Source organism: Lacerta agilis, chromosome 5 (assembly GCF_009819535.1).
Source record: "Lacerta agilis isolate rLacAgi1 chromosome 5, rLacAgi1.pri, whole genome shotgun sequence".
Classification (NCBI taxonomy): Eukaryota; Metazoa; Chordata; class Lepidosauria; order Squamata; family Lacertidae; genus Lacerta; species Lacerta agilis.
Genome location: NC_046316.1, coordinates 65,004,558 through 65,019,900, shown reverse-complemented (window position 1 = coordinate 65,019,900; position 15,343 = coordinate 65,004,558). Strand labels below are relative to the sequence as shown.

At 42.3% G+C, this 15,343-nt stretch overlaps 1 protein-coding gene across 1 annotated transcript in view; it reads right to left on the bottom strand.

Annotated features, from left to right (window-relative positions):
- Positions 1 to 7,475, bottom strand: part of PXYLP1 (2-phosphoxylose phosphatase 1) — a 34,176-nt gene extending 26,701 nt beyond the window's left edge. The window contains 1 exon segment of the mRNA XM_033150246.1: positions 7,370 to 7,475. The gene's annotated coding sequence lies outside the window, so the exon portion shown is untranslated.
- Positions 7,476 to 15,343: the final 7,868 nt, after the last annotated feature.

Below are 15,343 nucleotides of genomic sequence, written 5' to 3'. Positions count from 1 at the left end.
AAATTGAGAGTGGAAACTATGGGTACTTCAATTGTTACAACTGACTTCCAAAATTCCAAATATCTGTGAATTTTCTGAGGCACAGGATTCCTAGCTTTCAGGAAGAGCAATTCAAACTATGCTTTACACCAGGGCAAATTATGCTAGTAGAATTTACCCCCAATCCAAACTCCATTGAACAGCTGGGCTACTGCCCACTGCACCTACCCATGCCTGGCAGAGAGAAAACAAAACATTAAAATACAGTTTGACTTACAGCACCCTTTTTGCCAGCGTAACTGACATTGGGTTGCTAGGTCACTTGACTGAGCTGAACAAAGTTTGGAATGGGAGTAAGTCTCTCCCCCCCCCCCGTCCCATCTTGCCCCTCCCTGAAATTATCCTTTTTTCACACTGTAGCTCTTCTGTATATAAGCAACATGTTGACTGAGATGAATCTGCCATAGTGCCAAATTCAGAATTATTTTTAAAAAATACTTCTTTCAAATCTTTTAGATTTGAGAAATAAAAACAATTCTATTATTTTTAATGTACACATGTCACCATTTACAACTGAAATGGCTTTGTAAGATGACATCTTGCCAATTCTAGTCTGCAGCAAAACATTTGCTAATGCAGACCAGAATGTTTTACTATGTTTTTATTTACCGTATTGGCCTGAATTCCCCCCCCCCCATTCCAATCATGAAAAGATCAGCTTATATTCATGACCTTATGCCACCAGCAAAGCGGCGCGGCACCCACTCCCCCCAGAGAGCAGCCCAGGAGCATGGGGCAACGGTGCCCATCCTGTCCGCGGCTCCCAAGCTACCAAATTTTAAAGGTGAGGCTTATTTGCGGGTGCAGCTTATATTTAGGCCAATACGGTATGCTGGAAGCCGCCCACAGTGGCTGGGGCAACCCAGTCAGATGGGTGGAGTACAAATAATAAATTATTGTTATTATTATATTATTATTATTATAATGGAAGTAGGACAGAAACTGAAATAAAGACAAGCAAAATGAAGACAGAAAGTAGGAAGCATGAGATGTTTGTGAAGAACTAGAGGAGTGTGGAAAGTTTAATAGACATTAATAAAGAGAAACTGTATATGTAACACTGCGACAAGGGTTTTCCTCCTTTGCATCAAGCAGATTAGCAAAGGAGCCAAATGAATAAATAAAAGCAGCTATATTAATATACAGTAGGTTCACTGCTTTACCAAAGGGCTGGAGGAAAAGCATGGAATGATCTGATAAAGGTTTATGAAAGAACAAAATAACCTCAGGGTGGAATGATAGCCAACATGCTGTGGCGTCCATGAAGAACAAAAGCAAACAACCAGTCATAAATGCCATTGTGCCACTATGACCATTAACAATGGTTAAATGATGCCTGTCTTTAACTTTGTTTGCTTGTTTTATTTCTGCAAACTGTTGTGGTATATTGTTATGACATAGCAGCATAATAAAAAGTTTTATGAATAAATAATAGCTGAGGCATGGAGTACACATCCCAATATTAATGTAGGTCAAACAATGGCAGGAGAACATTAGAAGGCACAAGTGTAGTGCTTAATATAGCCTTCACCTACTTCCAACCTGGTGCAGATTTTTTGAACTACAATCCCCATGAGTCCTAGGCAGCAGATCTGGTTCGGACATATGGAGTTGTAGTCTGTAGGTTGGCAAACACCAGCCTAACCTATAGGAAGTATTTGCTGAGGAAATGTGTATTTCTGCACTCGCAGAAATAATACAGCAACAGGATCTTCAGCCATCAACAAAACCCTTATATATTGTCTGTTGTTATGTACTGCCCAAAAGAAATACGTTTTTAATAAATAAATAAATTCCACCCACCCACCCCGCTCCACATTCCCTTACAGCAGTTCTGACATAACATGTGCATCATAAGTATGACTCCTGAGCACATACGTTTCAATTATAAATGGTCATCCAAGATGAATTCAGCTGAAAATATTGAGCTAAAATGTTAATCAATACAATTTGCTTGCAGACTATCTCATAAGCTGAATTCATAGAAAGCTGCAGCTCAGAGGTCATCTTTGAGTACGGTCTGTGAATGATTCATTTTGAATTGCTTTCCCATGTCTACTTACTGGAAATCTTTGCAAGAACCCAACCATGGTCACAAATTGTTAGGGTGGAATTTGTAGCACTTGCTAAGAAACAAGAAAACAACACATTGAGTTACCTGTGTCAAGTCCCCTCAACCTCATCCTAATAATCTGCTACAGACTCCTTGTTTTCCCGTACTATGGAACTTGTATAGGAGAAAACAAACACAAGCTTATCATACCAATAATGTACACTTAGCCAGTGAACAGTTCTGCCAAGAGATCCCAAAAATGGAGTTCAAAGGAAACAAGAACTTCAACATCTCTACTCCCAAGAAAAATATGGAACATGAATACAAATAGACAAGAGAATAATTAATTCAGAACAAGCCATCAGCAGAGGTGTGGTGCTGAAGGCACTCAACAGACAGTATCAAGGCACATGCTAAACATAAAGCAACAGACATTCTGCAAATGCAAACATCAAAGCAGTCAAAAAGCACAGGGGGTAGGGGGGGTTAAGGTGATCTTGTAGGTAAACTGGCCCCAAGTTGGGCTTTACAGTGGTACCTTGGTTCCCAAACGGCTTAGTTGCCAAACAATGCGGCTCCCGAACGCCGCAAACCTGGAAGTAAACGTTTTTTGGAAGCCTAATGTTCAACACAGCTTCTACTTGAAGCCGCACCTTGTTTTTTAAATGGTTCGGGAGTCAAACGGACTCCTGGAACAGATTAAGTTCAAGAGCCAAGGTACCACTGTATATACTAATAGTAATAATTCCTTGAATTTAGCCTGGTAGCAAATCAGCAACCAGTGCAGATCTCGGCTATACTGGTGTCATATGCTAACAAGGCCTGTTAGCAATCATGTTGCAGCATTCTGCACTAACTGCAGGTCTCAGATGAAGCACAAGGGAAGCCCCACATCAGGGTTCAAAGATATCAACTCCTATTATGAGATATTTGTTCTTTATAGAGGTACATAACTCAAATAAAAATGTTTTCAAGTTCCATGACATCTCCATGAATGGTAGTAAAATATCACTATCAGAAACCCTAGGAAGTCATTGCTAATCCGTGTAAGAAATATTGAGATAGATAGGCCAGTGGGCCAACTCAATACAAAGCAGATGCCTCAATTCCTAAAAACAAATTTACTGCACTACCAGATTTTAAAGTACAAAAGGTATAGTCTATATATAAATGGATCACAGTCAATCAGTAGGAAGGAACATCTATTTGTTTAGCAAAACATGCCAAATCAGAATCAGTAAGAGTCCATCACAAAAAAGACATGCTGTCTCAATACACGAAGGCTGGTTCACATATTACATAAAAGAGAGATTATACCGTATATCGCGGCGTATAAGACGACTTTTTAAGCCCGAAAAATCTTCTCTGAAGTCGGGGGTCGTCTTGTACGCCGGCAACATCATGACCCGGAGTTCCGCCCCGCCACTGGCTGCATGGAGCCTCTCCCCGGCGCTTCAGCCGCCATGGAGCCCGGGCTGGGCGTGGGCGGCAAGCGCGGAGGCTTCCTGTGCGGCGACGGGGAGCTTCTCCCCGCTGCCCCAGGCGTCGCTGCCGACGCCTCAGCAGCCGTGGAGGCCGTCCTGCGCTTCAGCAGGAAGCGCGGAGGCCTCCTTTGGGGCGACGGGGAGCTTCTCCCCGCTGCCCCAGGCGTCGCTACCGACGCCTCAGCAGCCGTGGAGGCCGTCCTGCGCTTCAGCAGGAAGCGCGGAGGCCTCCTTTGGGGCGACGGGGAGCTTCTCCCCGCTGCCCCAGGCGTCGCTACCGACGCCCTCAGCAGCCGCGGAGGCCGTCCTGCGCTTCAGCAGGAAGCGCGGAGGCCTCCTTTGGGGCGACGGGGAGCTTCTCCCCGCTGCCCCAGGCGTCGCTACCGACGCCTCAGCAGCCGTGGAGGCCGTCCTGCGCTTCAGCAGGAAGCGCGGAGGCCTCCTTTGGGGCGACGGGGAGCTTCTCCCCGCTGCCCCAGGCGTCGCTACCGACGCCTCAGCAGCCGGGAGGCCGTCCTGCGCTTCAGCAGGAAGCGCGGAGGCCTCCTTTGGGGTGACGGGGAGCTTCTCCCCGCTGCCCCAGGCGTCGCTACCGACGCCTCAGCAGCCGGGGAGGCCGTCCTGCGCTTCAGCAGGAAGCGCGGAGGCCTCCTTTGGGGCGACGGGGAGCTTCTCCCCGCTGCCCCAGGCGTCGCTGCCGACGCCTCAGCAGCCGGGGAGGCCGTCCTGCGCTTCAGCAGGAAGCGCGGAGGCCTCCTTTGCGGCGACGGGGAGCTTCTCCCCGCTGCCCCAGGCGTCGCTGCCGCCGCCTCAGCAGCCATGGGGGCCGCTGTGCGCTTGGGCGGCAAGCGCGGAAATCTCCTGTGTGGCGCGGGGGACGCTCTCCCCGCCGCTGCCGCCGCCTCAGCAGCCATGGATCCCGGGCTGGGTGAGTATACCCCAAACTCTGTTTTTTCACATTAAAAGTTGGGGGGTCGTCTTATACGCCGAGTCGCCTTATACGCCGCGATATACGGTAATCCTTTCCTTCTACAGTTAAAGAAGTCTAAAAAAGCAGACACCTGTACAACAACAGCAACAGTCACCACAGTTTGAATTAATCAATGGAAAATCTTCTTGAGATAAGTTTTTCCACAATCACATAAGCAGATATCTAGTCAGCCAAGACCAGCACAGAAGCAATTAACTGTTTGAAACTATGTAAGTATTTACAGCATGACAACCCTGGACATAGAGTTTGCATTGATCGTATTACTGCAAATTCCACATCTAGCTTCCAATATAAATAAGTATATAAGTATATTTCTCCTTTCCCCCCAGTCTGTAACCAAGCTTTTGTGTTTGAGAATCACCCTGACATTTTATGCTTTACTTAATTACTCAAATTGTAGAAAGAGTCACAGTTAATGCATTTCTATTTAAAGAAAACAGAGTTCTTAATAATTTTAAAATCATCAAGCAATTATCTGAAAGCACATAGACAGGGTAGTGGGGAGGGCTTTTCCTTCAATCAGTCCAATTCACATGTGGCATTAAAATGCATTTAAAAACTATGGCTTAACACAAATGAGCAGCATGCTGGTGCATGCATCTCAAAAGTTCCTGATGAGCCCTTTCCATGCCCGTGCCATGCCAGAAAGTATAACAGAATAATAGAGTTGGAAGGGACCCCAAGGATCATCTAGTCCAACAACTTGCAATGCAGGAATATGCAGCTGTCCCATACAGGGACTGAACCTGCAACCTTCACGTTATCAGCACCATGCTCTAACCAACTGAGCAACTTTGGGTTCTGTGAAAATAAGTGTTTGTGGTTCGTTTCTCCAAGAAACCTTGGCAATCGCTTATGGTTTGTTGGAAATAAACAATCCACAAGCACTGGTTTGCATAATACATAAAGACAGCCACCGAATAAAACACAAAAATTTAATAGACAGCAGGGAAAGAGGGGGTTTCGGATTACCAGATTTAAGACTGTACCATGATGCGGCAGCACTATATTGGATCAAGGACTGGATAGAACTGAAAAATAACGATCTATTAGATTTGGAAGGAGAAGGGCTGGGGTTTGGCTGGCATTGGTACCTCATGAAAGAGAAAATAAACAAACAAAACATCTTTATGAATAATATCATCAGGAGATCGTTATTTGGAATTTGGCTAAAATATAAAAGGTACTTCGAGACAAAGGTACCTTGGTGGCTATCCCCCCTGGAGATGGTGGCAGTAAAAAAAAGGAATATGGATTCTAATTGGCCTACTTATAGAGATTTATTGGAGGAAAAAGAAGGAGAATTAAAATTAAAGACATATGAAGAATTAAAAAATTATTTAACTAGCTGGCTCCAATATTTCCAAATAAGCCAAAAATTCCAACAAGACAGGAAAATTGGATTTGAAAAAGGGAAATCAAAAATAGAGGAAATTTTATTGGATATGCAAAAAGGCTATACAAAAAATTTATACAAAATATTACTGCAATGGGAAACAGAGGAGGAACAAATTAAAGAAAGCATGATAAGATGGGGCCGAGACGTAGGCCACCCAATAATGCTAGAGAAGTGGGAAAGATTATGGAAGAGGGATAACCATCTAACCCCAAATTACGATATTAAGGAAAATTTATTGAAGATGCAATATAGATGGTACCTTACACCGGTCAAATTGGCAAAAATCTATAAGAACGAAAATAACAAATGCTGGCGATGTAAAAAAAGAAGTAGGTACATTCATGCACATGTGGTGGTCTTGTAAAGAAATTAAAGTGTTTTGGGAAATGGTATATAAGGAGATAAAGAAAATGGTCAAATATTCCTTTAGAAAAAGTGTGGAGTTATTCCTTTTAGGAATGATGGAGAATGAAATACAAGCTAAAGATAGACACTTGTTACTATATGCCACGGTCTCGGCGAGATTGCTGGTAGCGCAAAACTGGAAGACTCAAAGAGTACCGGAAAAAGAGGAATGGCAGTTAAAATTATTGACTTACTATAATTGGGCAGTAAAATATGAAGAATTACAAGGGAAAGGGGAATTGGAGAGAGGAAAGAATTGGGAAATGCTTAAAAACTATTTTAAATTATATGTAAAGAGAGCCAACCTCTTGGCAGAATGCTAAAGATCCAAATGAACAAGATATAAGAGAAAGTTGAATAGAATATAAACATGCGAATGGACTAATGGATACTAAAGACAATATGTAAGGTAAACTGTGAAGCAAGGGGGAGGGGAGGGGGGGAAGGAAGGAGGGAGGGGGAAGAGATGGAATTTGGAATAAGTTGTAATGAGTCGGCAATTCTTGTGATGTGTATTTTTGTTATGATTAATTTTTGTTTATTTGTGGTTTATGTAAAATTTGAAAGAAATAAAGATATTTTTAAGGAAAAATAAAATAAAATAAAATAAATAAAAAAAGACAGCCACCGACTTATTTGTCCTCTGGTATACGGGAGCAAGGAAGGATCACATCAGGAACTTTTTAGAAGTATGCACCACTGTGTGCACATAAAGTTAAAATGATTTAATGTTACATGCACACCAGGAAATCATCACAATCAGCATGACTTTGGTTAGAATCTGTGTAGAACTCATGTTTCTAGAAGTGAAAAAGTGGTGGCATTCATTTCCCACTCACATATACAGCTTGGCACCCACTTCCTTTGAGCTACACTCAAATACGTGGCTTACAAAGAAAGGTTGGGGGCAAACAGAAAGTAGGCCAAATTTAATAGACGCCCTGGTGAATGCTGTGAGGCTTTACACTTCTCACATAATGTGAACAAGGTATACTTACAGAATTGTAGGCTAAGGCTCAGAAAGGCTAACAAGGCTGCCAAGGCCAACAGGAGCAAAAAACGATTTCGGAAAAGCATTATTATTCTTTCTGCTACTTCTTCATGATTTCACCTCCATAGTCAGATACTTCCTGTCAACACAAATACAAAAAAAACAAATGCATTAGAGATAACCCTCACCCTTTTGAGAAACTCTGAAGCTGCAGGATTAAGAAAAAAGGACATGATTTCTTTCTTTTTTAAAAAAATTCTTTTTAGTAAGTATTATTAAAATAATGGGATGCGGAAGGCGCTGTGGGTTAAACCACAGAGCCTAGGGCTTGCTGATCAGAAGGTCGGCAGTTCGAATCCCCGCAACAGGGTGAGCTCCCGTTGCTTGGTCCAAGCTCCTGCCCACTTAGCAGTTCGAAAGCATGTCAAAGTGCAAGTAGATAAATAGGTACCGCTCTGGCGGAAAGGTAAACGGCGTTTCTGTGCACTGCTCTGGTTTGCCAGAAGCGGCTTTGTCATGCTGGCCACATGGCCCGGAAGCTGTACGCTGGCTCCCTTGGCCATTTATGGGAGATGAGCGCCGCAACCCTAGAGTCGGACATGACTGGACCTAATGGTCAGGTGCCCCTTTACCTTTACCTATTAAAATAACAATTTCCATAAAACAAAATGATCAGACAGAAAATATACACATTTAATATATGTAGAAGTCAAAAGAATATTCAACAGAGCCTACCTTGCTACCCTATACCACATAATACTATTAATAATCACTTTATTACTACTATCACTTTATTACTGATTGCTGAATTAAACTAATAAATTGCAATTGTATCTTTACAAATTAAATTCCATTTTAAACTGATACTTTAGAACAGAGGTAGCCAATAATGTGGTGCCCCATCCAGTTGTTGTTGGGCTCCATCTCCCATTGGCCTCAGCCAGCATGGCCTATGAAAGATGCCGTCCAGGAACAGCTGGAGTGTATCACCTTTGTCATCCCTACCTTCAAATAATAAAGAGGCTTTGCTTTGCTTAAGGAAGCTATGAGTTCCCTTTGCAATATTCAATCAATGGTTTCCAGCATACCAAAAAAGTCATCCTGTTGCCTCCTCCTTTAAGCCTTTTTTCCATTTTAAGTTTATTTCCCCCTGAAAGCCAATTCCCAAACTTGTTCTTCACCTGTTGTAAAGTGCCAGGGGCCCTTTACTGGAAAATAAAGGTTTTAATACATAACTATTCAGCAAAATTCACTTAGCTCATTTCAAAATGCAATTGAGGACTGATATTCTGAGCATTTCAAAAGTCATATAAATAATTCCAAATCTTGCTTTCTACAATGCAGTTAGGATAACAGTGGGTGGTATCCAACTATTCAGAGTCGTTACACTCAGAATAGACCCATTGAAGTAAGTGGGTTTAAGTAACGTAAATAACTGTTTAAAGGCTAAATCCTATGATCCCTGTGAGGACATCCAAGGGGCCATAGGAAATGTTTTGGATCTACCTGTCTGCAGGCAGAGGTGGTGGTCACCCTGAGAACCTCCATCCTAGCCATCACAGAAAATGTAAGGACAGTGACTGATACCCCCTCACCACTGCTGAGGGCAAAAAGGAGATGTTCTGAGGACATGTAATCTGTGGCTCTGGATCCAGTGGATTCAAAACCCTTCAATTTCCCAGACACAGCCTGGAATGGGGGATGAGGGGGTGGAACTAGCTCCTGAGGTGGCAATCATATTTTCTTTCCCTTCCCTTGAAGAAGGAAAACTCTTCAAGAAAAAAAACTCACAATCCATCTACTCTCAGCAGCCAGAAACATCATAACCAGACACTGGAAAGACCTGTCAGGAGTAAGCATGGATCAATGGTACCAAGTAGTATGGGAAACAGCGCTACTAGAAAAACTAACCAGTAACCTGAAACTGACACAGGGACAAACAGACACCTTCACCCCGGTATGGTTCCCCTTCATCACACACACAGCCCAACAATGACAAAAATCTACCGACAGCATACAAATCAATATGGCTAACCTGATCAAAAACACTCACCCATCCCACTCACATAGGAAACCAAAGACCACCACAGCCAACCACAAATGAACCATCACATCCTACACCAACCCCGACCTCTCTCACCACCAAAGGAACACAAGTGAACAACAGAGAACCTGCACAAACAACGCTGACACCAAACCCTACATATATTAAGTAAAATAGAAGCATCGTCACCCCACCTCACCCATCACCCCCACCCACCTCTTTCCCCCTTTTCTTCCTAATGTCTCAACAAACGAAATTGACTTGTAAAAATGCTACATGGAAAAAATAAGCGTGAGACATTGCACTACCTTTGTAAATCAAGAAAATCTTTATTAAAAAAATATTTTAAAAGGGGGGGACAAACGACCAACAAAAAGAGGGAAAAGAGAATGACAACAGCCCAGCATCTGTCCAGTTGGGTATTAGCCCGGGGGGGTGTTTGGTTTTGGCAGGTCACCCCATCAATTTTTCTCTCTCTTCTCATTGTAGGCCTGGACTGCCAATGGCTTTCAAATACCAGAGCAAGGCAAAAATGGTGTTTTAAAAGAAAATCATGACATCTAATAAATAAAAGTAATTATGCCATCCATGATTGATCTGGGATCATTCCCAATGAACAACTGTGCCCAACAGAAGCTGGCAATGCAATTTGTTTTCAGGTGTTACTTGATATTGGCTTTCCTTGGGATCAGGTACATGTACTACAATAATATGATATAACTCATGAATAATACTGTAATAAAAACTATTTACATTGCCAAACAAAATGACACACTGCCAGGATAGTAAAACTGTCACTTTCAAGTCTATAATAATCTATTACAGGGGGGGGGGGACCTCATGCAAGAATATAGGGAAAAAATAATCCTAATGCAATCAAGTTACAGGACCACCATAGATGCAGCAATACATTCACAAATGAAATAAATAATAATAGTCATCTCTTAATCTGCGGGTTGCCATCTGACTGGATTTTATTCTGATCCTGATCTGGTTTTAGAATGTATTTTAATTGATTGCCTGATTTTATGTTAATGTGTTATACATTTAATGTTAGCTGCTCTGAGCCCTGTTTTGGCCGGGGAGGGCAGGGTATAAATAAAAATTGTTGTTGTTGTTGTTGTTGTTGTTGTTGTTGTTGTTGTTGTTCATATTTGAAGGCCACTAGAAGTATATAACTGCTAGCAAGGAAATATAGCTAATATATTAAGATGTACGGCATGAGGCTATATCAACAAAGTTTAAATTAGAGATAAACACTTAGACAACAAGGGAAGCTGTAGCTAGGCTCCCCACTTGTGGAATGCTCTCCCTGGGGAGGTTTGCCTAGCACCTTTGTTACATATTTTTAGGTGCCAGGCAAAAAAATTTAATTCTCTCAGGCCTTGGCTAATGAAACAATCTATGGCTTTTTTAACTGGGGAGGTACTGTTTTGTTTGTTACTATGTTACACATTTTGGTGTTTTTATACTGTACACCACCTGTGATCTTCAGATGAAAGGCAGTATAGAAATTTAATAAATAATAATAATAACTGTGCCACACACTCTCTTTTTCTATTATTACTATTATTTTAAATAAAAGCAGCACATTGCCTCAGAACTATGGATGGGCTGCATTTTTCCAGGGAGTTCATGACCATCGATAAACCTGAGGAGACTTTATCTACCCAACCTGAGCTGTTCTACCTACAAAGTTACAGCACCACACGGGGCTCTTTTAAGTACTACACTAGATGCTTAAGGTTCCCTTTATGGAGCAGGAGAAATGTTGCATGTGAAGCCCCTGAGAGACAATGAACACTACCCGTTATGAGTTCTAATCTTTCTGGCACTCCCTTTTCTTTCTACGAATACTGGTGTCAGCCAGAAGCCGCCTAGCAAAAGAAACCACATCACCTTCACTTGTGAGTCATTGGTATCTCACGGCAGTGTTCTTTCTACAGCAAGCTACCAGGTTGTTTAAATTAATGGACGCATATAATAACAAACATGAAGCAGTCTTGAGTTTACAACCTGGATCTCATATAATAGACCACTGTATATAAAGGCTACCAAAAAATTATTCTCGGTAATGCAGTATGACCGTGTGATTTGACTTAATCACATCAAGGCACTCCATAATGGTGCCCTTCTAGATTGTGCAGCGTAGACTTGTGTAGAGAATTTGGTCAAGCTGCAGGTTTAGCAGTTTTTGCTTCAGCCACCATACAAAACAGTATTTGGTCACTTCCATGGGGGAGTAGGGAGCAGCAGCCTCCTGTCTCGCCCAGAGTAAACACATTATTACACTGAATCACTGTGACAGCTTAAATGAATTGATTAAAATGGCTTGTCTCCATAATAATCAATAGCACTCTTCAAAGTCTGCCTCCATGAAATTACTGTACTTATCTGGTGTGAGAGATCAAAACGATGCAAACTGCCACAATATGAGAGAGAGAGAGAAACAGTAAATGAAAAAACTCACCACTGTAAGGAAGAAAGTAAACGATACAAACATTGAACAAGATATACAATATACCGTATTTTTCCGTGTATAAGACTAGGCTTTTTCCTTAAAAATGTCAAAAATGAGGGGGTGTCTTATACACGGGGCCATCTCCCCCCATTTTCTGAGTCCCCCAAAATAGGGGGAGTCTTATACATGGGGGCGTCTTATAGATGGAAAAGTATGGTAACTCAATGTAGTAAAGTTACAGGAAAGGCGAAAGAACAGCTTTCCTCCAGCTTTCCAACAGACCAATCTACTGAGACAGCAGTTGTTCCTTCTCACATACCTGTAGATATGCCCCAAGAAGGTTATAGCAGCACTGGGGAAAACAAGTCTCCATTGCTAACCAAACCTCAGGGGTGTGAGGAACCTCAAGAAGTGTCCCATCAGAGGCTCTCGGTGATTTACCGTGTTTCTCCTAAAATAAGACACCGTCTTATATTTTTTTTCCCTCAACAAAACACAGTATGGCTTATTTTCAGGGGATGTCTTATTTTAACCACATCGCATTGGTACGCTGCATAGCCACGCCTCTCCAGGCTGTTTTAATGGGAGGTACCACGTCACTATGGCTTATTTTCGGGGTATGGCTTATTTTTGGGGAACGGCTTATATTTCGCAAATGCATAGAAATCCTGCTATGGCTTATTTTATGGCTATGTCTTATTTTAGGAGAAACAGGGTAGTTAGAGCATAAGGAATCATTATTTGACAGAGTGAGTTCTTCAAAAGTTATTGGGCCTCACAAACTATCAGCAACTCCAGAAGTTAAATTTAAAATATAGCTGGGGGTTGGGGGGGACCTAGGATCTTATTCTTCACTTTTTTAAGTTTCACATAAAAATCAGGAAAGACACGCACTATATCTTTGGAGGAATGTTATCACACTTCTTTAACCGAGTTACCTTTTTCCACTGGTGTACACAGCAGTAACTTGCTGTAAATAGCATGCAAATTATTGACTGAAGCACAATTTGACTGTTTCTTAATGGCCTCTAGGCTTCTGTTCACCTCTTATGAACAGCTATGAAAAATAAATATTGAGTGACTGACCCTTAACTCCTTGCTTAGACATAAAACAGAATAATACAGGTGAAAGTATGAGTACTGTACGTGCCATGAGCTCAGCTCAGTTCTGCTTGTCAGTTTGCCTTTCCCATTCTACATGAAAGTTCTGTCTGTCCTGTAGCTCTAGCAGGAGCAGACAGGGGGAAAGAAGAGTCCCATGGGTGGCTGAACAAAAGGAGGAATTTCCAAATCTTTCCTGCAAAGATCTGTTCGCTGCTGTGGTGTACACTTCTGTGTGTGCCTCAGCAATGGAAAGAGTGACAGCGAACAGACACTGTGCTTGACACCCACAAGAAAACATTGTTCCTGTTCTTTGTACTCCAAATGAATAATATTGTTAGTCTTTCCAAGTTCTACTGGGTGGATAATCTGCATTATCTTCACTCTACCTTTGAATATCATCATGTCTTCTGCTTATCTGCTGATCCCTTGCCTCAATGCTGCTAACCTAGAACTTTAACCTTTAACAAAGTTACCACCTGCCACTGATTTTCCTTCCTATTCAATCTGCAAAGTGAATTCATGCACTCTGAAATTTTTGATTAACTAATTAAGTGATTTAGCAGATCTTTTCTAAATCAATATTCCTGATTAAGAAACTAATATCCTATTGAGACTTTGATTCACTTTGCATCTTTGAACTACTCACTGAATGGTGTTGATTAATGAACTCAAGAAAAATCAACTGACTGCACATCTTTAATGTTTCGACTAATCTTCCAATAATCTCATGGCTTTAGTTATTGAAAATGTGTGTTGCATCCACTTGTGCAATGGGTCTTCCCCTTCCTCTGCTGTCATAGCCCTAACATCTGTTATGAAGGGTCTCCCAAGCCTCAGGATCAATTTTTGAGGGGTGCAGGTAACATACCAATGTGCAACCCAGAAAGTCTAGGTTTCTCTGTGACACAAAGCTGGAGTTAACAAGCAAACAAAGTATTCGGATCAAGTTTTCTTATGATTTTCCCTAATTACTGTAGAAAATCTTTCTAACATCTGAAGAACATTTCCAGTGCAAAATATTAAGATATTGTTCAGAAGAGCCAAGTGTTTGCATTCCAAATGCATCAAGGGGTGCAATCTGTAACCTTATTCAGATATTCGTGTGTATAACATTGTATGGATAGCAGGAACAACCGCATACCCTAGGCCAGGCATAGGCAACCTTCGGCTCTCCAGATGTTTTGGCCTACAACTCCCATGATCCCTAGCTAACAGGACCAGTGGTCAGGGATGATGGGAATTGTAGTCCGAAACATCTGGAGAGCTGAAGGTTGCTGACCCCTGCCCTAGGCGCACCACTAAGTTCTGTTATTCTGAGAGCATACTCCCCACCCCCACCCCTGTGTGCTCTGCCCACAATACATTTATGCCCACCAGCTCTTCTTGCTCTATTTACTATTTTGTTTTGTAAGTTATGACAAGATATAACTAGCCCAGTCATGGACTTTAGTAAATGAAATCTCTGACCATTGCAGGACTGTACTTCATAGTCTGTCATGGCAACTAAAAGCAGCCCTCGTCTCCGTATATTAATGATCCAAATGAGTTGCTTCCCACCTTGAGTAAAGCTCATTATTTAGACTTTGCAGTAAATTTCTATTGCTTCCAAAGGCTTCTGCTCAGTTAGAAGAACCAAGCTGCAGCAAGTCCTTTGAATTCAACACCTTGTCAGTGTGAGAGATAGCTAATTTGAGCTTGGTCAAAACATTTTAAGGACTGCTCCAGCATGGAGTTAAGAGAAGGGGCCAAAGAGGGGAGAATTAAATTTGAAAGGATTAAACCAGAATGGCTAACCCCGTATCACTACAGCCATTCACCAGATAGTAGCCTGAATCCCAAAATACTCTTCACATTTACTGTAGGCACCAGCAAGATGCAAAAGGTAACCATGGATTCTCTTTCTCTTACATCTTGAAAACTTTGTTAAGATCCTCATGACTGAAACTATAGGCAATTTTTTAACTGCTTTGATTCAACTTTGCTAGCATTGCCAGGGACTGACAAATTGCCACAGGAGCCGGATGTGGACTGTGGGCTGCCAGTTGGCTGGCCCTGCTTTAAAGATAAAGGTAAAGGGACCCCTGACCATTAGGTCCAGTCGTGTTCGACTCTGGGGTTGCGGTGCTCATCTCACATAACTGGCCGAGGGAGCCAGCGTACAGCTTCCGGGTCATGTGGCCAGCATGACAAAGCCGCTTCTGGCGAACCAGAGCAGCGCACAGAAACGTCGTTTACCAGTACCTTCCCGCCGGAGCAGTACCTATTTATCTACTTGCACTTCGACGTGCTTTCGAACTGCTAGGTGGGCAGGAGCTGGGACCAAGCAATGGGAGCTCACCCCGTAGCAGGGATTCGAACCGCTGACCTTCTGA